Below are 26,330 nucleotides of genomic sequence, written 5' to 3' on the forward strand. Positions count from 1 at the left end.
TAGTGTCTCCTGACTGTTGTGACACAAAAATATATCTGTTGAAAATAGTCTTGTGTAGGCCCGACATCCCAGTGTGGTTTCGCAGTTCCACGGGTCAAATCGCTGTACTATCCTGTTTTGGGCCTTTGGTATCTAAAAAAAAAAGCAGTTTGAGTGTGTCGCTCACTGATCAGCCGCAAATATCTCTATTTAAAAAAGTGTGGTATTCCCCAGTAAACAATAACTGTGGTTTTGCCATCCCACGGTAAAAAATCTCTATTATTCAGCTTTTGGTAGTTTTTTCCGTAAAGAAAAACAGTAGTGTCTCCTGACTGTTGTGATACAAAAATATATCTGTTGAAAATAGTCTTGTGTAGGCCCGACATCCCAGTGTGGTTTCGCAGTTCCACGGGTCAAATCGCTGTACTATCCAGTTTTGGGCCTTTGGTATCTAAAAAAAAAGCAGTTTGAGTGTGTCACTCACTGTTCAGCCGCAAATATCTCTATTTAAAAAAGTGTGGTATACCCCAGTAAACAATAACTGTGGTTTTGCCATCCCACGGTAAAAAATCTCTATTATTCAGCTTTTGGTAGTTTTTTCCGTAAAGAAAAACAATAGTGTCTCCTGACTGTTGTGACACATAAATATATCTGTTGAAAACAGTCTTGTGTAGGCCTGACATCCCAGTGTGGTTTCGCAGTTCCACGGGTCAAATCGCTGTACTATCCAGTTTTGGGCCTTTGGTATCTAGAAAAAAAGCAGTTTGAGTGTGTCGCTCACTGTTCAGCCGCAAATATCTCTATTTAAAATAGTCTGGCATACCCCAGTAAACAATAACTGTGGTTTTGCCATCCCACGGTAAAAAATCTCTATTATTCAGCTTTGGTAGTTTTTTCCGTAAAGAAAAACAGTAGTGTCTCCTGACTGTTGTGACACAAAAATATATCTGTTGAAAATAGTCTTGTGTAGGCCCGACATCCCAGTGTGGTTTCGCAGTTCCATGGGTCAAAACGCTGTACTATCCAGTTTTGGGCCTTTGGTATCTAAAAAAAAAGCAGTTTGAGTGTGTCGCTCACTGTTCAGCCGCAAATATCTCTATTTAAAAAAGTGTGGTATACCCCAGTAAACAATAACTTTGGTTTTGCCATCCCACGGTAAAAAATCTCTATTATTCAGCTTTTGGTAGTTTTTTCCGTAAAGAAAAAAAATAGTGTCTCCTGACTGCTGTGACACAAAAATATATCTGTTGAAAATAGTCTTGTGTAGGCCTGACATCCCAGTGTGGTTTCGCAGTTCCACTGGTCAAATCGCTGTACTATACAGTTTTGGGCCTTTGGTATCTAAAAAAAAAGCAGTTTGAGTGTGTCGCTCACTGTTCAGCCACAAATATCTCTATTTAAAAAAGTGTGGTATACCCCAGTAAACAATAACTGTGGTTTTGCCATCCCACGGTAAAAAATCTCTATTATTCAGCTTTTGGTAGTTTTTTCCGTAAAGAAAAACAGTAGTGTCTCCTGACTGTTGTGACACAAAAATATATCTGTTGAAAATAGTCTTGTGTAGGCCCGACATCCCAGTGTGGTTTCGCAATTCCACGGGTCAAATCACTGTACTATCCAGTTTTGGGCCTTTGGTATCTAAAAAAAAAAAGCAGTTTGAGTGTGTCGCTCACTGTTCAGCCGCAAATATCTCTATTTAAAAAAGTGTGGTAAACCCCAGTAAACAATAACTGTGGTTTTGCCATCCCACGGTAAAAAATCTCTATTATTCAGCTTTTGGTAGTTTTTTCCGTAAAGAAAAACAGTAGTGTCTCCTGACTGTTGTGATACAAAAATATATCTGTTGAAAATAGTCTTGTGTAGGCCCGACATCCCAGTGTGGTTTCGCAGTTCCACGGGTCAAATCGCTGTACTATCCAGTTTTGGGCCTTTGGTATCTAAAAAAAAAGCAGTTTGAGTGTGTCACTCACTGTTCAGCCTCAAATATCTCTATTTAAAAAAGTGTAGTATACCCCAGTAAACAATAACTGTGGTTTTGCCATCCCACGGTAAAAAATCTCTATTATTCAGCTTTTGGTAGTTTTTTCCGTAAAGAAAAACAGTAGTGTCTCCTGACTCTTGTGACACAAAAATATATCTGTTGAAAATAGTCTTGTGTAGGCCTGACATCCCAGTGTGGTTTCGCAGTTCCACGTGTCAAATCGCTGTACTATCCAGTTTTGGGCCTTTGGTATCTAAAAAAAAAGCAGTTTGAGTGTGTCGCTCACTGTTCAGCCGCAAATATCTCTATTTAAAAAAGTGTGGCATACCCCAGTAAACAATAACTGTGGTTTTGCCATCCCACGGTAAAAAATCTCTATTATTCAGCTTTGGTAGTTTTTTCCGTAAAGAAAAACAGTAGTGTCTCCTGACTATTGTGACACACAAATATATCTGTTGAAAATAGTCTTGTGTAGGCCCGACATCCCAGTGTGGTTTCGCAGTTCCACGGGTCAAATCGCTGTACTATCCAGTTTTGGGCCTTTGGTATCTAAAAAAAAAGCAGTTTGAGTGTGTCGCTCACTGTTCAGCCGCAAATATCTCTATTTAAAAAAGTGTGGTATACCCCAGTAAACAATAACTGTGGTTTTGCCATCCCATGGTAAAAAATCTCTATTATTCAGCTTTTGGTAGTTTTTTCTGTACAGAAAAACAGTAGTGTCTCCTGACTGTTGTGACACAAAAATATATCTGTTGAAAATAGTCTTGTGTAGGCCCGACATCCCAGTGTGGTTTCGCAGTTCCACGGGTCAAATCGCTGTACTATCCTGTTTTGGGCCTTTGGTATCTAAAAAAAAAAGCAGTTTGAGTGTGTCGCTCACTGATCAGCCGCAAATATCTCTATTTAAAAAAGTGTGGTATTCCCCAGTAAACAATAACTGTGGTTTTGCCATCCCACGGTAAAAAATCTCTATTATTCAGCTTTTGGTAGTTTTTTCCGTAAAGAAAAACAGTAGTGTCTCCTGACTGTTGTGATACAAAAATATATCTGTTGAAAATAGTCTTGTGTAGGCCCGACATCCCAGTGTGGTTTCGCAGTTCCACTGGTCAAATCGCTGTACTATCCAGTTTTGGGCCTTTGGTATCTAAAAAAAAAGCAGTTTGAGTGTGTCACTCACTGTTCAGCCGCAAATATCTCTATTTAAAAAAGTGTGGTATACCCCAGTAAACAATAACTGTGGTTTTGCCATCCCACGGTAAAAAATCTCTATTATTCAGCTTTTGGTAGTTTTTTCCGTAAAGAAAAAGAGTAGTGTCCCCTGACTGTTGTGACACAAAATATATCTGTTGAAAATAGTCTTGTGTAGGCCCGACATCCCAGTGTGGTTTCGCAGTTCCACGGGTCAAATCACTGTACTATCCAGTTTTGGGCCTTTGGTACCTAAAAAAAAGCAGTTTGAGTGTGTCACTCACTGATCAGCCGCAAATATCTCTATTTAAAAAAGTGTGGTATACCCCAGTAAACAATAACTGTGGTTTTGCCATCCCACGGTAAAAAATCTCTATTATTCAGCTTTTGGTAGTTTTTTCCGTAAAGAAAAACAGTAGTGTCTCCTGACTGTTGTGACACAAAATATATCTGTTGAAAATAGTCTTGTGTAGGTCCGACATCCCAGTGTGGTTTCGCAGTTCCACGGGTCAAATCGCTGTACTATCCATTTTTGGGCCTTTGGTATCTAAAGAAAAAGCAGTTTGAGTGTGTCACTCACTGTTCAGCCGCATATATCTCTATTTAAAAAAGTGTGGTATACCCCAGTAAACAATAACTGTGGTTTTGCCATCCCACGGTAAAAAATCTCTATTATTCAGCTTTTGGTAGTTTTTTCCGTAAAGAAAAACAGTAGTGTCTCCTGACTATTGTGACACAAAAATATATCTGTTGAAAATAGTCTTGTGTAGGCCCGACATCCCAGTGTGGTTTCGCAGTTCCACTGGTCAAATCGCTGTACTATCCAGTTTTGGGCCTTTGGTATCTAAAAAAAAAGCAGTTTGAGTGTGTCGCTCACTGTTCAGCCGCAAATATCTCTAATTAAAAAAGTGTGGTATACCCCAGTAAACAATAACTGTGGTTTTGCCATCCCACGGTAAAAAATCTCTATTATTCAGCTTTTGGTAGTTTTTTCCGTAAAGAAAAACAATAGTGTCTCCTGACTGTTGTGACACATAAATATATCTGTTGAAAACAGTCTTGTGTAGGCCTGACATCCCAGTGTGGTTTCGCAGTTCCACGGGTCAAATCGCTGTACTATCCAGTTTTGGGCCTTTGGTATCTAGAAAAAAAGCAGTTTGAGTGTGTCGCTCACTGTTCAGCCGCAAATATCTCTATTTAAAATAGTCTGGCATACCCCAGTAAACAATAACTGTGGTTTTGCCATCCCACGGTAAAAAATCTCTATTATTCAGCTTTGGTAGTTTTTTCCGTAAAGAAAAACAGTAGTGTCTCCTGACTGTTGTGACACAAAAATATATCTGTTGAAAATAGTCTTGTGTAGGCCCGACATCCCAGTGTGGTTTCGCAGTTCCATGGGTCAAAACGCTGTACTATCCAGTTTTGGGCCTTTGGTATCTAAAAAAAAAGCAGTTTGAGTGTGTCGCTCACTGTTCAGCCGCAAATATCTCTATTTAAAAAAGTGTGGTATACCCCAGTAAACAATAACTTTGGTTTTGCCATCCCACGGTAAAAAATCTCTATTATTCAGCTTTTGGTAGTTTTTTCCGTAAAGAAAAAAAATAGTGTCTCCTGACTGTTGTGACACAAAAATATATCTGTTGAAAATAGTCTTGTGTAGGCCTGACATCCCAGTGTGGTTTCGCAGTTCCACTGGTCAAATCGCTGTACTATACAGTTTTGGGCCTTTGGTATCTAAAAAAAAAGCAGTTTGAGTGTGTCGCTCACTGTTCAGCCACAAATATCTCTATTTAAAAAAGTGTGGTATACCCCAGTAAACAATAACTGTGGTTTTGCCATCCCACGGTAAAAAATCTCTATTATTCAGCTTTTGGTAGTTTTTTCCGTAAAGAAAAACAGTAGTGTCTCCTGACTGTTGTGACACAAAAATATATCTGTTGAAAATAGTCTTGTGTAGGCCCGACATCCCAGTGTGGTTTCGCAATTCCACGGGTCAAATCACTGTACTATCCAGTTTTGGGCCTTTGGTATCTAAAAAAAAAAAGCAGTTTGAGTGTGTCGCTCACTGTTCAGCCGCAAATATCTCTATTTAAAAAAGTGTGGTAAACCCCAGTAAACAATAACTGTGGTTTTGCCATCCCACGGTAAAAAATCTCTATTATTCAGCTTTTGGTAGTTTTTTCCGTAAAGAAAAACAGTAGTGTCTCCTGACTGTTGTGATACAAAAATATATCTGTTGAAAATAGTCTTGTGTAGGCCCGACATCCCAGTGTGGTTTCGCAGTTCCACGGGTCAAATCGCTGTACTATCCAGTTTTGGGCCTTTGGTATCTAAAAAAAAAGCAGTTTGAGTGTGTCACTCACTGTTCAGCCGCAAATATCTCTATTTAAAAAAGTGTAGTATACCCCAGTAAACAATAACTGTGGTTTTGCCATCCCACGGTAAAAATTCTCTATTATTCAGCTTTTGGTAGTTTTTTCTGTAAAGAAAAACAGTAGTGTCTCCTGACTCTTGTGACACAAAAATATATCTGTTGAAAATAGTCTTGTGTAGGCCTGACATCCCAGTGTGGTTTCGCAGTTCCACGTCTCAAATCGCTGTACTATCCAGTTTTGGGCCTTTGGTATCTAAAAAAAAAGCAGTTTGAGTGTGTCGCTCACTGTTCAGCCGCAAATATCTCTATTTAAAAAAGTGTGGCATACCCCAGTAAACAATAACTGTGGTTTTGCCATCCCACGGTAAAAAATCTCTATTATTCAGCTTTGGTAGTTTTTTCCGTAAAGAAAAACAGTAGTGTCTCCTGACTATTGTGACACACAAATATATCTGTTGAAAATAGTCTTGTGTAGGCCCGACATCCCAGTGTGGTTTCGCAGTTCCACGGGTCAAATCGCTGTACTATCCAGTTTTGGGCCTTTGGTATCTAAAAAAAAAGCAGTTTGAGTGTGTCGCTCACTGTTCAGCCGCAAATATCTCTATTTAAAAAAGTGTGGTATACCCCAGTAAACAATAACTGTGGTTTTGCCATCCCACGGTAAAAAATCTCTATTATTCAGCTTTTGGCAGTTTTTTCTGTAAAGAAAAACAGTAGTGTCTCCTGACTGTTGTGACACAAAAATATATCTGTTGAAAATAGTCTTGTGTAGGCCCAACATCCCAGTGTGGTTTCGCAGTTCCACGGGTCAAATCGCTGTACTATCCAGTTTTGGGCCTTTGGTATCTAAAAAAAAAGCAGTTTGAGTGTGTCGCTCACTGTTCAGCCGCAAATATCTCTATTTAAAAAAGTGTGGTATACCCCAGTAAACAATAACTGTGGTTTTGCCATCCCACGGTAAAAAATCTCTATTATTTAGCTTTTGGTAGTTTTTTTCGTAAAGAAAAACAGTAGTGTCTCCTGACTGTTGTGACACAAAAATATATCTGTTGAAAATAGTCTTGTGTAGGCCCGACATCCCAGTGTGGTTTCGCAGTTCCACAGGTCAAATCGCTGTACTATCCAGTTTTGGGCCTTTGGTATCTAAAAAAAAAGCAGTTTGAGTGTGTCGCTCACTGTTCAGCCGCAAATATCTCTATTTAAAAAAGTGTGGTATACCCCAGTAAACAATAACTGTGGTTTTCCTCTTCCACGGTTCTAATCTACTCTTTATTACCCTTTTTCCATTGATAGTGCAAGTGTAAGCTATTTTACTTCATTTACAATGGGCAAGGCGCATGGCAAGGGACGTGGAAGAGGACATTCTGGTGATGGTTCGTGCAGAGGACGGGGCCGTGGCCAAGGTGAAAATGTGCCACAACCAACAGCCACATCTTCTCGCTCCCACTTCTTGACCGAATTACTAGGGAAGCACAGAACAACACCAGTATTGAGAACTGATCAGTGTGAACAGGTTATTAATTGGATAGCAGATAATACTTCCAGTTACCTGGGCACAACCACCTCCGGTTTGTCTTCCACATACTCCTTCTCACCCTGATGCTCCTTCCTCCCACCATGCCGAGTGTCGTCAGACAGCAAGTGATCCCACACTTGGACACTCTGTAGAGCTGTTCACTGGTCCATTTCCATATTTGTGCCCCTCGCCTGATACGCTTGAAGTGGTGGAAGAGGAGATCCCATGTAGCGATGCCCAAATATTTGAACAGCCACGGCAACAGGAAGTCGACACTGGCAATTTGTCACAAGAGGGGGACGATGACGAGACACAATTGCCAGGAAGTAAGGAGGAGAATCGTGGTGTGCAAGTGGAAGAGGAGGAGGTGGTGGATGATCTAGTAACTGACCCAATGTGGCAGGAGGACATGCAGAGTGAGGCCAGCAGCACACAGGGGGAGGGAGGCAGGGTACCCCAACATGCAGGAAGAAGCAGTGTGGTGGCCGCAGACAGAAGGCGGGCAACCGTTCCCCAAAACACCAACACGACGGATGTTGCCAGTACAAGCGGTAGGTCTTCCAGAGTCTGGTATTTTTTTAAAGACTCTGCTGATAACCCCAAAAAGGCCATATGTTCCACCTGCCATGCCAGCATCAGCAGGGGTGACAAAACTACCAGCCTGACCACCACCAGCATGATCAGGCACATTGCAGCAAAGCATCCGACTTTGTGAGGCGAAACCCAGGGTCCACGACCAGTGTCAGCGGGTGTCACCACTGCTTCTTCCACTGTTGTGCATGCAATAGAACCCCCTGTTGTGTGTGCAAGGCAATCCCCTGTCCATACTGCATGCAAAGATGCCCCCTCCTCTCAGTCTTCACTTGTTATGGCAGTTTCTCAAGAAACAGCATCAACGTCCACGTCCACGTCCCACCGCAGTGTTCAATTGTCCATATCCCAGACCTTTGAACGAAAGCGGAAATTCGCAGCTAACGCCCCACAGGCCACAGTCCTATATTCGCACATTTCACAACTGCTTGCGTTGGAAATGCTGCCTTTTAGGCTGGTGGAGACGGAATCCTTCCGCAAACTTATGGCGGTGGCCGTCCCTCGGTACTCGGTCCCCAGCCGACGCTATTTTCCCCGATGTGCCATCCCCGCAATACACAAGCACGTGCCCCAAAGCATCTGCCGTGCCCTCAACAACGCAGTTACTGGGAGAGTCCACCGGACAACGGACACGTGGACAAGTGCTTGTGGCCAGGGACGGTACAGCTCTCTGACGGCACACTGGGTAAACATAGTGGAAGCCGGGACCCAGTCGGACCTTGGGACGGAACACATCCTCACCACACCGAGGATTGCGGGCCCTATGTCAGTCAGAGTTGCCCCCACAGTGTACAGCTCCTGCGCATCCTCCTCCTCCTCCTCATGTTCAGCCTCCATCTCAGATATCACCACATCAGTTACAAGCTGGAAGCATTGCAGTACTGCCTCCGCCAAGCGTTAACAGGCTGTGCTGAAACTCATAAGCTTAGGTGATAAACCTCACACTGCTTGTGAGTTGTGGACAGCTGTGAAAGAGCAAGCAGATCTGTGGCTGAGACCGCTGAACCTACATCCCGGCATGGTCGTGTGTGACAATGGCCGTAACCTGGTGGCGGCTCTGAGGCGAGGTGAGATCACACACGTACCATGCCTGGCTCATGTGCTTAACCTTGTGGTTCAGCGGTTTCTTAAATCGTACCCCGAGTTGCCAGATCTGCTCGTGAAAGTACGCCGCCTGTCAGCTCATTTTCGCAAGTCGGCTACAGCTTCCGCCGCCCTTGCTGTGTTGCAGCAGCGTTTGCAGCTTCCGGCACACCGACTGGTGTGTGATGTCCCCACACGTTGGAACTCTACCCTCCACATGTTGCAAAGGATTTGTGAGCAGAAGAGAGCAGTTGTGGAGTACCAGCTGCAACAAGGCCGTCGATATTCAGGTCAGACTCCACACATAAGACCTCAGGAGTGGACCTGGATGTCTGACATATGTACCATCCTGACAAACTTTGAGGAGGCCACCAAGATGGTGAGTGGCGATGACGCCATCATTAGTGTCAGCATCCCACTTGTCTGTCTTTTGCAACGCTCTCTGCAGAGAATTAAAGAGGAGGCATTGCAGCCAGAGTATGATGAGATGGATCAAGAAGCCGTAGCAGGCGATTACACACAGCCCAGCCTCATCTCATCCCAACGTGCATTGGGGGACAATGAGGGAGAGGAGGAGGAGGAAGAACAGGAGCTGCTATCATGCGTTGTAGACGGTAGTACCTGTACAAGTGTCATACCGTCGGTTCAGCGTGGGTGGCCTGAGGACAGGGGGGAGGAGGAAGAGGAGGAGGAGGAGAGCATGGTCAGTCGTCATCTTGGTGAGTACACGGAAATCTTGCCCGTTACCAGTCTGGCATGCATGGCTGACTTTATGTTACGCTGCCTTAACCGTGACCCTCGTGTTGTCAAAATGTTGGGTGACAGTCATTACTGGTTGTTGACACTTGTAGACCCCCGCTATAAGGAGAACTTTCACTCTCTTATTCCTGAGGTGGAGAGGTCTACAAAAATGGGGCAGTACCAGAAGGCCCTTGCTGCAGAACTCTTAAAAAAATTCCCATCTGAACACGCTAGCGGCAGAGGTCACAGTTCGTTGCCCAACCAAGGCGTACAGGCGAGAGAGATGCAACTCCAATCCAGCAGAGGCACGGGAACACTGTCAATGTTCTGGGACAGTTTTCTCACACCCGCCCAGCTTACAGGCCCTGAGGCGCGGGGTACTCTCACAAGGAGTGGAAAGTTTCAAAAGATGGTGAGGGAGTACCTTGACAACCGTACCAGCGTCCTCCGTGATTCCTCTGTGCCTTTTAATTATTGGGCATCCAAGCTGGACACTTGGAATGAACTCGCTCTGTTCGCCTTGGAGGTCCTGGCCTGCCCTGCCGCTATCGTGTTATCGGAGCGTGTTTTTAGTGCCGCTGGGGGAATTATAACTGATAAGCGCACTCGCCTGTCAACTGACAATGCTGACAAGCTGACCCTTATCAAAATGAACAAGGGCTGGATTGGGCCAGACTTCTCATCGCCACCAAATGACAGCAGAGTAACATAAAGTCAAATCCACTGTGTTATTTCGGGAGGTGTATTCACATGCACCGCTTCACACCCACACATGGGTATATGCTTCCTCGTTTCGGCTGTTTTATCTTCTTCTCCTTATCCTCAGCCTCCACCACCACTATACCACCAGGGTGCCAGCATTGCAAGTTCCTCTGTCCTTATTTTTGGCAGCTTTTGCTTGCAAGGCATAGGCAAATACTATGGGACACCCACTCCCCAATAATGGGACTTATGTTTGTAATATGCTGTACTGCATGGCTCTTGTAAGGGGCATTGCAAGTTGCTCCGTCCTAATTTTTGGCAGCTTTTGCTCGGAAAGCATAAGCAAATACTATGGGACACCCACTCCCCAATAATGGGACTTATGTTTGTAATATGCTGTACTGCATGGCTCTTGTAAGGGGCATTGCAAGTTGCTCCGTCCTAATTTTTGGCAGCTTTTGCTTGCAAGGCATAAGCAAATACTATGGGACACCCACTCCCCAATAATGGGACTTATGTTTGTAATATGCTGTACTGCATGGCTCTTGTAAGGGGCATTGCAAGTTGCTCCGTCCTAATTTTTGGCAGCTTTTGCTTGGAAAGCATAAGCAAATAGCATGGGACACCCACTCCCCAATAATGGGACTTATGTTTGTAATATGCTGTACTGCATGGCTCTTGTAAGGGGCATTGCAAGTTGCTCCATCCTAATTTTTGGCAGCTTTTGCTTGGAAAGCATAAGCAAATACTATGGGAGACCCACTCCCCAATAATGGGACTTATGTTTGTAATATGCTGTACTGCATGGCTCTTGTAAGGGGCATTGCAAGTTGCTCCGTCCTAATTTTTGGCAGCTTTTGCTTGGAAAGCATAAGCAAATACTATGGGCCACCCACTCCCCAATAATGGGACTTATGTTTGTAATATGTTGTACTGCATGGCTCTTGTAAGGGGCATTGCAAGTTGCTCCGTCCTTATTTTTGGCGGCTTTTGCTTGGAAAGCATAAGCAAATACTATGGGAGACCCACTCCCCAATAATGGGACTTATGTTTGTAATATGCTGTACTGCATGGCTCTTGTAAGGGGCATTGCAAGTTGCTCCGTCCTAATTTTTGGCAGCTTTTGCTTGCAACGCATAAGCAAATACTATGGGACACCGACTCCCCAATAATGGGACTTATGTTTGTAATATGCTGTACTGCATGGCTCTTGTAAGGGGCATTGCAAGTTGCTCCGTCCTAATTTTTGGCAGCTTTTGCTTGCAAGGCATAATCAAATACTATGGGGCACCCACTCCCCCATAATGGGACTTATGTTTGTAATATGCTGTACTGCATGTGACGCGCCCCCTGGGCCGTGTGTACACGTGTGTGGGATACCCAGTGCCGGGTCTCTGGGGTCTGTAGTCTCCGTGGCGGTGACCCGGTCCCGTGGCTCAGGCTGGTCAAATCAGTGGCAGTCTTTCTTAGGTTTTGAGGTTAATTGTCCGACTACGCCACCCGTGGATTGCGGTCAGGGAGTACCACCGCTGCGAGGCAGACCGCTGAGGCTGGTGTTGTGTGCGCAGCAGAGAATGGGATAACTCCCCACGGGAGGAGTATAGCCTCAGGGCAGTGAGTGTGGATGATGGGGGTGACGGTGCACGAGCGCAGCAGGAACGACTCAGAGTCTTTGCAGTGCAGTTCAGGGTCTTTACTGATGATTATAAGGTAGACCCTCCCGGGAGTACTGGCTAGCATAAGAGGCCTGGTCAGTCTGTGAGCAAGCAGGAGTTCCCCTGGCCAGGTGGAGTTGTAGGCCTCCCAGTCTGTCTGCACTCTTCCTGGCTACCTTGCTGTAAGCGGGTAGAAGTAGCCCACGTCCCTGAGTGTACCGTGTAGTGCTCACCCGTATGGCTGGTGACTTGGGGCCTTCTGTTAGCCTCCGCTCCACGACGGCGGTGCTGGTCCCTTGCTTGTGACTGAGCCTCCGGGCTTCTATGGCTAGAGGACCTGAAATCCCCTGCCGGCTGGTTTCTGCTGCTGGATATATAAGTCCTCACAGCCTCGGACTCCTGTGTCTGGTTCCTATTGTCTTCTGCCAGGGCGAGCTCTGCTCAGCTTCCAGCCCCTGGTCTTTAGCTCCTAGCTCCTACAGAGCTCATTGCTGTTACTTTCCCTTGCTCTCACTCTGACTCTGACTGTTCTCTGTTCTCTGACTCACTGAACCCCGCCCCAGATCCAGTTTATAAGGGCAGAATTCTCCCCTCCCAGGACTGGGGCAGGAGGATGTTGCATGTTTAAGGGATCCTGACCAGGAAACCTCCCACTTGCTCTCCGACGTAATATCTCTATTACTGTGGTGACCAGACCCCTGGGGTGCCACACATGGCTCTTGTAAGGGGCATTGCAGTTCCTCATAATTTTTGGAAAGCCTTCCATTCACTGCTTAGGCCAACAGTGCACAGGAGACCCAGTTGCTATAAATGGAAAAAAAGGTTTAGTTAACGCCCTCTGACCTCCATGTCATTTCCAAGGGGCATTGGAGTGCCTCGAAATTTTTGGTAGGCATTGCACTCACTGTATGCCCTATAACTGTGTAGCCGAACCACTCCTTTTGTTACAGAAACATATCCTACAAGACATATCTGGTTGACTGGCCTGATATTGATGTGAATGGTGCCTGTTCCTCCTGCTCTTTCTCCTTTGCCACTACCTCATCCATCATTTATCACCTGTAGCTTTGTTTTAACGGGAGTCATAGAACTTGGATAGTAGCAGGAAAACATCCAGCAATCCTCGGAGGAGGTAGGATATGCGCCAAAACGCTGACCACCTCAGGCCTAGCCGCTACTACATACATGCGCTTGCATTACAACAAAACAAAGCAGATGCTAACTTCTATCATCCTCATCATGCTCCTCACCTTGGCACTCTCAACTCCCCTGATGGAGAAGCCAGGGCCCACCGGAGGAGTCTGATAGTCCGGTGGGCTCGGCCAATGCTGCCCTAAAGCAGGCCAGGCTAAGAAAAGTGTGGGAAAGGTTACCGGGACAAATAGGGGTGGCTGGGGACCGAGTATGGACACCCGGCCACCCCCTGGAGGCTGGGGAGCAGGCGGGGACACCCGGCCACCAAGCGGCTGGGGACTGAGTATGGATACCAGGCCGCCGACACAGCCATGGCGTGGTGGCCAGATTCCGCCTCCACATGCCTAAAGGGCCCAATTGAAAGTGCAAGCAAGCAAGCAGTATGGTATTGCAGCCTGGGGGTGGGTGGGTGGCAGGCTGCATACTTGCACTTGCATTGCAAGGAATGGGAAAGGTACAATTGAACACTGCCCTGGGACAAGGACTTGAATGGGGATAGTTGCAAGTCTGCAACGACAGGTGCAAGGTGGGAGGCATCTTCGCATGTACCATGAACAGGGGTTTGGCATGCACACACTACAGCAGAATAGGCTCTCCTTCCCACTAAATGCACTGGGGAGGGCACAGGTAATGTTTTGGTATACGCGCTTAATCTTATGTATAAGGCACACCAGGACAAATAGGGGCGGCTGGGGACTGAGTATGGTTACCTCGCTGCCGAAGCAGCCATGAGGTAGTGGCCAGCTTCGGCCTCCTCCAAACTAAAAGGCCCCATTTCAAGTGCAAGCTAGCAGTATGGAATTGCAGTCTGGGGTGGGTGGGTGGCAGGCTGCACATTTACACTTGCATTAAAAGAAAACATAGCAGATGCTAACTTCTGTCATCATCATCATGCTCCTCACCTTGGCACTCTCAACTCCACCGATGGAGAAGTCAGGGCCCACCGGAGGAGTCTGGTCCTCTGGTGGCCTCGTCCAATGCTGCCTAAAGCAGGCCGGGCTAAGAAAAGTGTGTGGGGGGATGTTCCAAGGAGAAATAGGGGCGGCTGGGGACCATTTATGGACACCCGGCTGCCCCCAGGCGGCTGGGAACCGTGTGTGGACACCCGGCCGCGGGGCGGCTGGGGACCGAGTATGGACACCCAGCCGCCGGGCAGCTGGGGACTGAGTATGGATTCCAGGCCGCCAACACAGCCATGATGTGGTGGCCAGATTCCGCCTCCACATGCCTAAAAGGCCCAATTTCAAGTTCAAGCAAGCAAGCAGTATGGTATTGCAGCCTGGGGGGTGGGTGGGTGGCAGGCTGCATACTTGCGCTTGCATTGCAAGGAATGGGGGAGGTACAATTGAACACTGCCCTGGGACTAGAACTTGCATGGGGATAGTTGCAAGTCTGCATCTTCTGATGCGGGGAAGGATCACTTATGATGGGCACACTTTTAGACAGTGACCTGGGAGTCAGAGATGCTTCCAGGGGTCTTCCCCATGCTGTTCCCATGTCTTTTCAGCACTTTATGCATGTGTCACACATCACATGGCCAGATAAGGTTGTAAAATGTTAAAATGACATTTCCCGGTGAATGCATTTGTCATAGTTGAAAGCAATACAAAAGTGCAAAAACGCATAAAAAATGCTACTTGTGAACATAGCCGAAGGTGTGGAGGAGTATTTTTGTTTTTGGTCATTTATTTTAACTTATACACAAGTCTTTTCCCTGGAAAGGATGTTCCTTAACATATTTCACAGGAAAAAAGTTTCACTTTCGTTTTTGAACGTTTTATTGTGAGCCCATAAAAGTGGCTTAATACCTCTGACCACGTTGTTGACAGCAGTGACCAGGGGGTCAGAAATGCTTCCTGGGGCAATCCCCATGCTGTCCCCATGTCATTTGAGCACTGTCACTATCGTTTTGGGCACTTGTTAGGCTTTTAAAAGACTGCCGGGGGTGCCACCGCAAAAATGCTCGAGTCTCCCATAGACTAACATTGGGCTCGCTGCTCGGGTCGAGCACCCGAGTATCACGGCGAGCTCGGCCCGAGCTTCGAGCACCCGAGCATTTTAGTGCTCGCTCAACACTAGTAAAAACATAAAATGAAAACAAAAGATAATAAATCTTTATTTAGATATATTTAAACCTAAACTATTATTTATTATATTGAACATATCTACATAAAGTATTACAATTGTGATGCTCTGAGCAATGTTCTGCCACGAAACCTTCTGTCCTAGCATTCATATGGATACTAAAGGTAACAAGCTACTTTGACATTGTTAAGGACCAAGGACCCTTCATCAATGCAAGTGTATTCCCAAAAGGTAGTGGCCTTTTTCAGCAGGAAAAAGTGCCCTGCCATGCTGCAAAAAATGTCCAAAACTCTGAATAAACTGGAAAAAGAAATCAAGGTGTGGACTTGACCAGTAAATCTCAAGCTAATTAAACATTGGTGGGTTGTGATGAAAAACAACCTGGAGGCAACACCTCACAACCTAAAGGAAATGAAGTACTGTGCAAATGTTTTAGATAGGTATGGAAAAAATGCTGCAAAGTAAGAATGGTTTCAAAAATAGAAGTGTTCATTTATTTTTATCAATTAAGAAAATGCAAAGTGATTGAACAAAGGTGAAATCTGAATCAAATCAATAATTGATGTGATTACAAAAGCGAAACCAAAATGGATTTTCCCGGGAAAAATGTTAAAGAACATCCTTTCCAGGGTAATGACTTGTTTATAAGGCAAAATAAATAACCAAAAATAAAAATGCTCCTCCATGCCTTGGGCTATGTTCACACGTAGCGTTTTTGTTGCGCTTTTGCACTTTTGTATTGCTTTCAACCGTGACAAATGCATTCACCGGGAAATGTCATTTTTACATTTTACAACCTTATCTGGCCATGTGGTGTGTGAAACATCATCAGACACATCCTATTTAATTTATAAAGGAGGGATTGTGAAAGTCACAAACACTATTTTTACAGCCTTACTATCCTTAAAGGGCCAGCAGTCGGCTATGCTTTGTTGTTCCCATTATTAAAGAGTGGGTCTCCTATACTGTTATTGCGTATGCAGTGTCTGCAAGGGCTGCCAAAAATTTGGACGCACCCCAATAACCCTTTGAAGAGACATAGAGGAGGGTCTCAGTAAAAAAAATGTTCCCATTATAAAGGAGTGGGTCTCCTATAGTGGTAATGCCGATGCTGTGACTGCAAGGGCTGCTAAAATTTGGAAAAAAAACCACTAACAATTTAAAGACACAGAGCTGGGCCACAATAACGAGTATGACATGTTCCCATTAGAAAGGAGAGGGTCTGCTATATAGTTATAGTGTATGAAGTGACTCCTACAGCTGCCAAAATTTAGGAAAAACCCCACTAACAATTTAAAGACCCATAGAGCTGGGCCACAGTAACGACATGTTCCCATTAGACAGGAGAGAGTCTGCTATCCAGTTATAGGATATGCAGTGAGTCCAACGGCTGCCAAAATTTGGGAAAAACCCTACTAACAATTTAAAGACACATGGAGCTGGGCTACAGTAATGATTATGACATGTTCCCATTAAAAAGGAGTGGGTCTCCCATACTGTTTGCCTATGGAGTGAATGCAACGGCTGTCAAAAATGTGGAGGAACTCTAGTGTCCCTTGCAAGAGACGTAGAGGTCAGAGGGCCTCCTGAAAACAATGTTCCCATTATTAGGAAATGGGTCTCCCATACTGTTTGCCAATGCAGTGAATGCAACGGCTGCCAAAAATTTGGAGGCACTCCAATGCCCCTTGCAAGAGACGTAGAGGTTGGAGGGCCTCCTGAAAACAATGTTCTCATTATCAGAAAGTGGGTCTCCCATACTGTTTGCCTATGCAGTGAATGCAATGGCTGCCAAAAATTTTGGGGAACTCCAATGCCACTTGCAAGAAACGTAGATATGGTGATATGGTAGATATGATGGTGTTTTGGAGGAGGATGTGGAGGATGAGGATGAGGAGAAGGAGGAGGACAAGAGCAAATAGACAAAATCAGGAAGCGCATACCCATGTCTGGGTGTGAAGACAGAGGTGCATGGGAATAGAGTTACACCTCCCCAAAAAAAACACTGTATTTGAGTTTATGCTATCATTCGGTGGTGTTAAGAAGTCTGGCCCAATCCAGCCCTTGTTCATTTTTATAAGAGTCAGCCTGTCAGCATTTTCAGTTGAAAGGCAGATGCGCCTATCGATTATAAATCTACCGGCGGCACTAAAAACCCGCTCTGACAAAACGCTAGCGGCAGGGCAGGCCAGTACCTCTGAGGCGTAGAGAGCCAGTTCATGCCATGTGTCCAGCTTGGATACCCAATAATTATAAGACACAGAGGAATCACGGAGGACTTTGGTATGGTTGGCAAGGTACTCCCTCACCATCTTCCGAAACTTTTCCCTCCTTGGGAGAGTACCCTACTCCTCAGGGCCTGTGCGATGGGAGGGTCTGAGAAAACTGTCCCAGAACTTTGACAGTGTTCCCTTGCCTCTGCTGGATTGCATTTGTGCCTCTCTCGCCTGTACTCCTTGGTTGTCCAAAGAACTGTGACCTCTGCCGCCAGCGTTTTCAGATGGGAATTTTTTTAATAATTCCGCAACAAGAGCTTTCTTATACTGCACCATTTTATTAAGCCTGTCCTGCAAGGGAATAAGAGACAGAAAGTTCTCCTTGTAGCGTGGGTCTAGAAGTGTCACCAACCAGTAATGACTGTCACCCAAAATTTGGACAACGCAAGGGTCACGGGAAAGGCAGCGTAACATAAACTCAGCCATGTGTGCCAGACTGCAAAGAGGCAAGACTTCAGTGTCCTCACCAAGAGGACGACTGACCATGCACTCCTCTTCATCCTCCTCCTCTTCCTCCTCCTACCTGTCCTCAGGCCATCCACGCTGAACAGACGGTATGACAGTTGTGCAGATAGTACCATCTTTAGTGCAGGAAACTAGCCCCTGTTCTTCCTCCTCCTTCTCTTCCTCATTGTCACCCAAATCACGTTGGGATGAGATGAGCCTGGGCTGTGTGTAATCACCCTGTATGGTTCCTTGCTCCATCTCATCATGCTCCACCTGCAATGCATCCTCTTTAATTGTGAGCAGAGAGCATTTCAGAAGACAGAGAAGCGGGATAGTGACGCTAATTATGGTGTCATCGCCGCTCACCATCTTGGTGGAGTCCTCAAAGTTTTGGAGAATGGTACAGATGTCTGAAATCCATGTCCACTCTTGAGGTCTTATGTGTGGAGTCTGACCTGAATACCTATGGCCTTGTTGATGATGGTAGTCAACAACTGCCCTCTTCTGCTCATAAATCCTTCCCAACATCTGCAATGTAGTGTTCCAACGTGTGTGGACTTTGCACACCAGTCGGTGAGCTGGAAGCTGCAAACGCTGCTGAAGCACGTCAAGGACAGCGGAGGCTGTAGCTGACTTTCTAAAATGGGCACACACGCGGCGTACTTTGACAAGCAGATCCGGCAGATCTGGGTAGGTTTTGAGAAACCGCTGAACCATGAGGTTAAGCACATGGGCCAGGCATGTGTGAGCTCACCTCGCTTCAGAACCGCCACCAGGTTCCAACCATTGTCACACACGACCATGCCTGGCTGTAGGATCAGTGGTGTCAGCCACAGATATGCCTGCTCTTTCAGAGCTGTCCACAACTCTTCAGTGTTGTGTGGTTTGTCACCTAAGTATATTAGCTTCAGCACAGCCTGATGCAGCTTGCCCGAGGCAGTGCTGCAGTGCTTCCAGCTTGTGACTGATGTGGTCATTTTGGAGATGGAGGCTGAAGAGGAGGAGGAGGAAGTGCAGGAGCTGTAAAATGTGGGGGCAACCCTGATTGACCCAAGGCCCGCAATCGTCGGCGTTGGGAGGACGTGTTCCATCCCAAGGTCTGACTGGGTCCTGGCTTCCACTATATTAACTCAGTGTGCCATCAGCGAGATATACCGCCCCTGCCCACAAGCACTTGAACACGTGTCAGTGGTTAGGTGAACTTTCCCAGTAACTGTTTTGTTGAGGGCATGGCTAATGTTGTGGGACATGTGCTCATGTAATGCCGGGATGGCAAACCGAGAGAAATAGTGGCGGCGGGGGACCGAGTACCAAATGACAGCCGCTGCCATCAGGTTGTGGAAAGCTTCCGTCTCCACGAGCCTAAAAGGCAACATGTCGAGCGTAAGCATTTGCGAAATGTGTGAATTTGGTATTGTGGCCTGTGGGGCTTTGGCTGCGTATTTGCGCTTGCGTTCCAAGGATTGGGGTAGGGACAATTGAACGCTGCACTGGGACAAGGACGTGGACATGCTTGCTGATGGTGCTAGTTGAGAGTGTGCAATGACACGTGCAGGGCGGGAGGCATCTTGGCATGCACCATGGACAGGGGATTGACGTGCACGCACAACAGCGGAAGAAGCAGTGGTGTCTCCCGCAGACACTGTTTCTGGACCCTGGGGTTCGGCCCACTTATTCAGGTGCTTTGCTGCCTTGTGCCTGATCATGCTGGTGGTGGTCAGGCTGCTAGTTTTGCTACCTCTGTTGATGCTAGCCTGGCAGGTGGTGCAAATGGTCATTTTGGAGATGGAGGCTGAAGAGGAGGAGGAGGAAGTGCAGGAGCTGTAAAATGTGGGGGCAACCCTGATTGACCCAGGGCCCGTAATCGTCGGCGTTGGAAGGACGTGTTCCATCCCAAGGTCTGATTGGGTCCCGGCTTCCACTATATTAACTCAGTGTGCCGTCAACGAGATATACCGCCCCTGCCCACAAGCACTTGTACATGTGTTCGTGGTTAGGTGAACTTTCCCAGTAACTGTGTTGTTGAGGGCATGGCTAATGTTGTGGGACATGTGCTCATGTAATGCGGGGATGGCAAACTGGGAGAAATAGTGGCGGCGGGGGACCGAGTACCAAATGACAGCCGCTGCCATCAGGTTGTGGAAAGCTTCCATCTCCACGAGCCTAAAAGGCAACATTTCGAGCGTAAGCATTTGCGAAATGTGTGAATTTGGTAGTGTGGCCTCTGGGGCTTTGGCTGCGTATTTGTGCTTGCGTTTGAAGAATTGGGGTAGGGACAATTGAACGCTGCACTGGGACAAGGACGTGGATATGCTTGCTGATGGTGCTAGTTGAGAGTGTGCAATGACACGTGCAGGGCGGGAGGCATCTTGGCATGCACCATGGACAGGGGATTGGCGTGCATGCACAACAGCGGAAGAAGCAGTGGTGTCACCCGCAGACACTGTTTCTGGACCCTGAGGTTCGGCCCACTTAGTCGGGTGCTTTGCTGCCATGTGCCTGATCATGCTGGTGGTGGTCAGGCTGCTAGTCTTGCTACCCCTGTTGATGCTAGCCTGGCAGGTGGTGCAAATGGTCTTTTTGAGGTTATCTGCAGAATCTTTAAAAAACAACCAGACTCGGGAAGGCCTTACATTTGTACTGGCAACTTTCGTCGTGCTGGCGTTACGAGGAACACTTTCCCGCCTTGTGTTTTCGGCCACCACACTGCTTCTTCCTTCCTGTTGTGGTGCTATGCCTCCCTCCCCCTGTGTGCTGCTGTCCTTGCTCTGTATGTCTCCCTGCCAGGTTGAGTCAGTTACTATATCATCCACCACACCATCTTCCACTTCCGCACCCTGGTTCTCCTACTGACTTTCTGCCAATTGTGTCTAATCATCATCATCCACCTCTTGCGACAGTAATTGCACTTTCCCCCCGTTGCCTTCATGTGACCGTGGCTGTTCCAATATTTGGGCATCGCTACACGTGTTCTCCTCTTGACTCGCTTGAAGCTGGCCGGACGAGAGGCCCGAATCTACAAATGGAAACATGAACAGCTCTTCTGAGTGTCCAGGTGTTGGATCAGTTGTCTCCTGGCACTCGGCATAGTGAGAGGGAGGAGGATTAGGGTGAGGAATATGCGGTCAAGACTCACAGCTACTGAGACTTGACCATGTGGAAGACAGGGTGGTGGTGGTGGCAAAGCGACTGGAAGCATTATCTGCTATCCAACCAACAACCTTTTGACACTGCTCTGGGTTCAATAGTGGTGTACTGCGGTCCTCTAGTAATTGGGACAGGAAGGTCGAGCAACAAGATGTGGATGTTTGTTGTGGCACAATTTCAGCTTGTCCTCAGCCTCTGCCTGCACCATCACCATCACGTCCACTTCCCCGTCCCTTGCCACGCACCTTGCCCATTTTTAATGGAGGACAATATTTTCCACGTTCACGAGAAATGGCTGATTTTGGAACGCAGATATATGTGATACGTCTGACAGAGAACAACGGTTTTAAATAGCAGGCCTGTCATTTACTTATATTATTCTACACAGAGACCTAGTGTGAATAGCTTGACCAACAAACTGCAACGAAATGGAAGGCAGAAATGGCTGATTTTGGAACACTGTTATAGGTGATATGTCTGACAGAGAAGTACAGTTTTAAATAGCAGGCCTGTAATTTACTAATATTATTCTACACAAAGACCTAGTGTGAATAGCTTGACCAACACACTGCAACGAAATGGAAGGCAGAAAAGGCTGATTTTGGAACACTGTTATAGGTGATATGTCTGACAGAGAAGCACAGTTTTACATAGCAGGCCTGTAATTTACTAATATTATTCTGCACAGAGACCTAGTGTGAATAGCTTGACCAAAACACTGCAACGAAATGGAAGGCAGAAATGGCTGATTTTGGAACACTGCTCTAACTGATATGTCTGACTGAGAACCACAATTTTAAATAGCAGGCCTGAAATTTACCGATACTATTCTTCACAGAGACCTAGTGTGAATAATTTGACTGACACACTGCAACGGAATGGAAAAGGGGGCCAATATTTTCCACGTTCAGTTTAAATTTCTGGATTTTTATCTCTGAAATATGGAACAGATCTGGCTGTATTCTGCAGTGCTAACAAGCAAATGGAGCAGAAAAATGGTGTACTCTGGATTGCCTTTTAAGCAAATAACCAGGATTAAGATAAAAAAAATTTCCCCTGGCCCCTGATATCTGGGGCTATGTCTACAAATATCTGTTATTATTACAGCAGCAGACAGGACGTTCAATGGACCCTCTTACACTATATGCACTGCAGTCTGCCACATACACCGCCTGCCTAATTCCTGCCTAGCACTGATTATATGCAGCTGGATTAGTCCTCAGAAGGACTGTTAGTTCATATGGATATATATATATATGTTGTGGAATACCTATACTAACAGGACGTTCAATGGACCCTCTTGCACTATATGCACTGCAGTTTGCCACATACCCTGCTTACCTGCCTAACTCCTGCTATCACCACTGAATATATGTTGCTGGATTAGTCCTCAGAAGGACTGTTTGTTCAGATGGATATATATATATGTTGTGGAATACCTATACCAACTATAAACAAGCAAATCTCTCGCTGACTCAGCAGCACCTTTCCCTACTCTACCTGGTTCCGGGGTAGACTGTGATGAGCATAGCGGCGCCAGTTCTTATATAGAGCTGGTGACGCTGTGCGACCAGCCAATCACTGTAATGCCACAACCAACATGGCTACGGCATTACAGTGCTGGCAGGCAATCCCTGCATGTTCATTGGCTCTCTAAAGAGCGCCAAACATGCAGGGAGGGGATCAGAGATCCCACCTGAGCAACCCAGAAATAATTGCCGAGCGCCGAGCTTGTAGAGCACAGTGATGCTCGGGTGAGTACCGAGCAGTGGCGAGCACGTTCTCTCATCATTAATGATTATATTTAGCCCATGGCACCAGAACCACCACCCCTATGTGGGGCCATTATTCTGTATGGAGGACTTTGCGGGACCCATTATACTGTATAGAAGGCAGTGTGGGGCCCATAATACTATAAGGAGGATTATGTGGAGCCCATTATATTGTACTGAGGACTATGTGGGGCCCATTATATTGTATGGAAAGCTATGTGGGGCCATTATTCTGTATGGAGGACTATGTGGGGTCCATTATACTGTATACTGGTTCACCCGTGACTTTGTCCACGTTTTTCATTTTGGCCCTCTGTGAGTTTGAGTTTGAAATCCCTGTTCTAGATACATGTGCTCACAATTGTTGAAGTAACTTGGTAGAGAGGTTGTTCCAAACATCTTTTAGAGCTAAGCAAAGATTTTCTTTAAACGCAGACTTGTGCAAATTCTTCTCTCTTTATGTACAGTGCGGAAAATAAGTATTTGATACACTGCTGATTTTGTAAGTTTTCCCACCTACAAAGAATGGAGAAGTCTGTAATTTTTATCGTAGGTAATCTTCAACTGTGAGAGACAAAATCTAAAAATAAAAACCAGAAAATCACATTGTATGATTTTTAAATAATTAAATTGCATTTTATTGCATGAAATGAGTATTTGATCATCTACCAAACAGCAGGAATTCTGGTTCTCACAGATCTGTTAGTTTTTCTTTAAGAAGCTCACCTGTTTGAACTTGTTACCTGTATAAAAGACACCTGTCCACACACTCAAGCAATCACACTCCAACCTCTCCACCATGGCCAAGACAAAAGAACTGTCTAAGGACACCAGAGTCAAAATTGCAGACCTGTACAAGGCTGAGATGGGCTGTAGGACAGCAGGCAAGCAGCTTGGTGAGAAAGCAACAACTGTGGGCACAATTATTAGAAAATGGAAGAAACACAAGATGACTGTCAATCTTCCTCGGTCTGGGGCTCCATGCAACATCTCACCTTGTGGATTAAGGATAATTCTGAGAAAGGTCAGGAATCAGATCAGAACTTCATGGGAGGACCTGATCAATGATCTGAAGAGAGCTAGGAGCACAGACTCAAACATTACCATTAGCAACACACTACGCCATCATGGATTAAAATTATGCAGGGCACGCAAGGTCCCCCTGCTCACGCCAACACATGTCCAGGCCCATTTGAAGTTTGCCAATGACCATCTGGATGACCCAGAGAAGGCATAGGAGAAGGTCATGTGGTCGAATGAGAGCAAAATAGAACTTTTTGGTAAACTATCAACTCCATTAGCCGTGTTTGGATGTTTGGAGAAAGAAGAAGGATGAGTACAACCCCAACAACACTTTCCCAACCGTGAAGCATGGTGTGGGAAACATAATTCTTTGAGGGTGCTTTTCTGCAAAGGGGACAAGACGACTGCAACATATTGAAGGGAGGATGGATGGGGTCATGTATCGCGAGATTTTGGCCAACAACCTCTCTCCCTCAGTAAGAGCATTGAAGGTGGGTAATGACTCGGTCTTTCAGGAGGACAATGACTCAAAACACACAGCCAGGGAAACTAAGGAGTGGCTGCGTAAGAAGCATTTCAAAGTCCTGGAGTGGCCTAGCCAGTCTAAAGATCTGAACCCAGTAGAAAATCTTTGAAGAGAGCTGAAACTCAATGTTGCCCAGCGACAGCTCCGAAACCTGAACGATCTGGAGAAGATCTGTATGGAGGAGTGGGCCAAAATCCCTGCTGCAGTGTGTGCAAACTTGGTCAAGAACTACAGGAAATGTCTGACCTCTGTAATTGAAAACAAAGGTTTCTGTACCAAATATTAAATTCTGTTTTTCTATTGTATTAAATACTTATTTCATGCAAATAAAATGCAAATTAATTATGCAAAAATCATACAATGTGATTTTCTAGATTTTTTTTAAGATTCTGTCTCTCACAGTTGAAGTGTACCTATGATAAAAATTACAGACCTCTCCATTCTTTGTAGGTGGGAAAACTTGCAAAATTGGCAGTGTATCAAATACTTATTCTCCCCACTGTAATCACAGACACACTCAATGATGTTGAGATCAGAGGCCATATCATCACTTCCAGGACTCATTGTTGTTCTTTACTATGAAGATAGTTCTTTATGACAATGGCTGTATGTTGGGGGTGGGTTTTCCTGATGCAGAATAAATTTTGAGTTAATCAAACAACTCCCTGATGGTATTCCATGATGGATAATTATCTGCCTGTATTTCTCAGAATTGAGGACTACAAGAAATGGGCAATTTTAAGGACCAAAGAAGCAGTCATCGGACAAGGAAACAGTTCAGAAGATGAAAGCCACATCATGCTTACTTCAGCTTTAAATCAGAAGATGTCCAAAAGTGCCTTCAATTTAGAACTGGCTGCAAGTAGTGGGACCCAGCTATACCCATCTACAGTTTAGATAAGTCTGTCCAGAAGTGGTCTTCATGGAAGCATTGTGACCAAAAACCATACCTTCAACGAAACAAGGCCAAGTCAATCAAGCACACATTTTGACCGTATCATAATTTTTTATGCATATTTACAAACTCCTTGGATTGAAGCATATCAGGTGATTAGTATTTGTATAATGAGGCAGTGTGTGGCCTAAGCATATCAACTTAAATAATTATTAGACAGCTTGCTTTCTTCAGGCAAAATGGGCCAAAAAATAGATTTAAATTACTCTAAAAAGTTGTTATAATATATTGGGGCGTGATCACAGAACCATCAAAAGTTTTGTTGCAAATAGTTAACAGGGTCGAAAAGAATGTGTTGAGAAAAAAAATGCACAGTAACTGCCAAAGATTTGAGAACAATCAAACTTGAAGCGATCAGGAACCCATTATCATCCAGTGCTGTCATATTCCATAACTGCAACCTCCCTGGAGTCCTTGGAGAGGCCAGAAGCACAAGGTGTTCAGTGCTCAGAGACATGGCCAAGGTAAGGAAGGCTGAAACCCGACCACCACTGAACAAGACACATAAGTTGAAACATGAAGACTGGGCCAAGAAATTTCTGAAGACAGATCTTCCAAAGATATATGCACTGATGAGATGAGAGTGACTCTTTACAATCCAGATGAACTGGTCATAGGCTGGATCAATACCGGGCACAGATCTTCACTTACACTCATACTCCAGCAAAGTGCAGGTGGGGTACTGCTATGGGATGGTTTATTAAAGATGAGCTAGTTGGACCTTTTCGGGTTGAAGGTGGACTCAAAATCAACTTCCAAACCTACTGTGATTATTCAGAAAACACTTTCGTCGGGCTGGCCAAGAAAACAACATCAGGAGGCAGTGACTCCCTACCTGCTCTGTTATGCCCAGAACACTTAAAATCTCATTTGCATATGAATTAACACTTGAATTTCACATGACTGCAGCAACAGACAGGAGATATAAAGGTTTTGATATATTTACATTTTAAAATCCTGCGTGTCCTTATACACTGCATGTATGTGGCTTAGCTAGGTTGGTCCTACGGACAGATTCCCTTTAACACAGCCCTGAAATTAGAAAATGGTAGGAGAAAAAGAAAACCTCTTTTCCTAATATTAAAAACTTTACAA

The sequence above is a fragment of the Phyllobates terribilis genome, unplaced genomic scaffold, assembly GCF_046119375.1.
Source record: "Phyllobates terribilis strain yellow unplaced genomic scaffold, ASM4611937v1 Scaffold_3__8_contigs__length_932513732, whole genome shotgun sequence".
Classification (NCBI taxonomy): Eukaryota; Metazoa; Chordata; class Amphibia; order Anura; family Dendrobatidae; genus Phyllobates; species Phyllobates terribilis.